The sequence below is a fragment of the Prionailurus viverrinus genome, unplaced genomic scaffold (genome assembly GCF_022837055.1).
Source record: "Prionailurus viverrinus isolate Anna unplaced genomic scaffold, UM_Priviv_1.0 scaffold_61, whole genome shotgun sequence".
Lineage (NCBI taxonomy): Eukaryota > Metazoa > Chordata > Mammalia > Carnivora > Felidae > Prionailurus > Prionailurus viverrinus.
The window spans coordinates 840,045-842,910 of NW_025927623.1; positions in this window are offsets into that span (position 1 = coordinate 840,045).

Consider the following 2,866-nt stretch of genomic DNA (forward strand, 5'->3'; position numbering starts at 1 on the left):
CCACGAGAGCGCCACCCAGGGGGTGGGGGTGGGACACGGGAAAGCAATCTGTCGGCAGTTTTTGCTTCCCAAACGAAATTCCGGGCAGTGTGGCTCCAGCCTCCTTGGAAACACTCCCTGGAGACGCTTCCCACGGTAAGCGTGTAAATCAAAGAATGATGAAGCCTCGCTGACCTGAGCCCAACACACTATACAAAGTTGGACACATGGGGAGAAAGGGAATTGGTTCGAGAAGCCCCCTTTCGCTAGATTCGGCCGTGTGGCCACCAAACCATGCGTCAGGACACACGGACGGCAGTTTTGGAAGTAAGTGTTCTGAGTGGCCCGTGGTGCACGAAGGACGGCGATGGAGACAGCGCCCCCCAACCCGACCCCCTAGGCTTTGCTGTCCACCCTTTTTCATCAGTGGTCACCCCTTCAGAAAGGGCAACCTTGTGCTAAACACCCTGCATCTTTTCTGGAACAACCTCGAGTTTACAGGTAGACTCTACTATCGGTACAGAGGGTGAAGAAAGGCCGACATATTTAATATGTTATCACTTTACTTCAACTATTTGTCAACAGTAACACTGATATAGTTTGCAAATACACAATACATAGAGTGTGGCCTCACACGACTGACGCCAGATGGCATGCAGTACAATTCGACTTCTCCTGGTCAGAACAACAACCTTTAAACCGCAAGACAGAGAACGCCTTGGGGAGCCTGATTCTGCAGGAAAACCAAGGAATCTAGGAGCCGGTGGAAGCGGGGAGCCTCCCACCAGCCTGGCCTGGACCAGATCAGATGCACCCGTGCTTTGTACACGTCCCTCCTTCCGAGAAGGTGCCCGGGAGAGAAACACGACACAATGGGAAGATAAAAGGTGGGCAGGTTAAAGTCACACTTCTTCCAAAAAAAAAAAAAAAAAAAAAAAAAAAAAAGGCTAAACTCTAGATTGCTGTATTTGCTCTCTGTGGAGATTAACAAAGTGCTTGGTTTGCAGATTTGCTGGTATGGTGGCCTCGATGATATGACAAAGGGGCGGGTGGGGAGGGAAACGGGCGGGGCCCCCGGCCGGCCAGCCAGGTGGGCTCCCCTCGGTCATCTTGCCGTCTGGCCAGGGCGCACCACGCCGCCCATGGCGTGCGGAGCCTGTGGCCCGCGGAGTCCAGCACTAGCTTCACCCTTTCTGAAAGGGCTCTCTGCCGGGGCAGGGACCTCGGGGCAGTCCTCTGCTCCCACTGCTTAGGAGCACAGCACTGGCGGCTGCAGTGGCTCGAAAGGCTGAAACTACAAAGTACTGCCCGTGGGTGACTCAGTCACAGAACCGGACGCATGCGGCACCCGGCCTCAGGGGAGCGGATAGTGTCACCACAACACAGAAGCGACAAGAGCACAGCTGAGAGTCATGTGATGCCCTGGCAGCTAACTGGACCATGAGAAGGCAGCGGGGGCTTCGCTGGCAAGGGCCGGCACTCGTACGCCGGGGGTGGGGGTCAGATGGGCCACGGTGAGGACACAGGGGTTGTGCTAGCACATGGCCACATGGAATCACGATGATCGCGGGCTACCACTCAGAAAACAAAATGGGAAACACACACACCGCCCTGGGTTGCTACATGCTAGAATCAGCCTTCGGGTTTGGAGCGGTTCCCGGTGGAAACTCACTGGGGTGGGGTGGGGGTGGGGGTGGAGGTGGTGCCTGTGGCAGTTGGAGACAGGATGAGTTAGTTATGGTGTTGGGGAGGCGAGTATGGGAGCTGGCCGCCCTCATGTTGGAGATGAACACTTCTGCCGTGGATGGGTGCCCCCCTGAGAGGACTCTGAATGAGTGTGCATTAAATCATATGCATATAAAAGAAATACGGATCATGGAAATTCACAGTTATCGCAGCCATTAAAGTGTCTAAGAATCTGTGGAACCAATATCCTCAGACAACCAGTTCCTAACCAGTTGTCCTGAGTTGTTATTGTAGAGTTTCCTGCATTGGTATCTATTTGCTTACCTGAAATAACAGGGCAGTTTATAATACTGATTACTTATGATAGTTTTCTGTTAATAAAATAAGGATTTATACAAAGCAATATTGGACTTTTTAAACAGTTAGATGCTATGTTACTTGGCACAGTTAGTAATGATTGCGTAAAGATTTTAGCCAGTCCCTGGAGGGACTTCTCCTCTTTTTTTATGAAAATATGGAAGTATCTGAATTTGTTCCTAGCGTTTACGTTTTTGGTTTACTCTCTCACATTCATGTAAGATACTGTCTTCCTAGCGGGTAAGTGGAGCTCCTTGGAAAGTCTATATTGCTAATTTTGTGGACTGAGACATTTGCTTTCACACACAAATACTACCTATACAGTATATATATATGTATATTTATATATATATTTATATATTTATATTATATAAAGTTTACTTACGTATTTTCATCAACCATATCAGGTCTACTTAATTTTTTGCCCATTGTCAATAAAAGAGCAATAAATGCAGCAAGTTTGGTTTGTTTTTGTTTTTGTTTTGTTTTGTTTTGTTCTATCTCTGGTTTTTGTGTCTCATTTCTTCTTTTCCTAGGCTGGGTTTTCATATGTGTGTACAGTTGGGGAGCAGAGCTGAGGGCTGCTTTGGGGTGGGGGACAGCTCAACATCTACATGGCCGGTGGCACCGTTTTCAAGGCTGATGGTGGCCGAGGCCCACCCCTTGGGTCCAAGTAGATGGAACCCAGGACACCAATGCTAAGTGAGATTGTGAACTTTGTTTCCTGCAACACAAGCCCCATGGGCTCAGAGGGCTCCATCCAGGCCTCAGGGAGCAGAGGGGAGAGGTGGAAACAGAGGTGCCCTGGGTCTGGTCTGAGGCCAGCTGCCCTCGGGCATGGCTC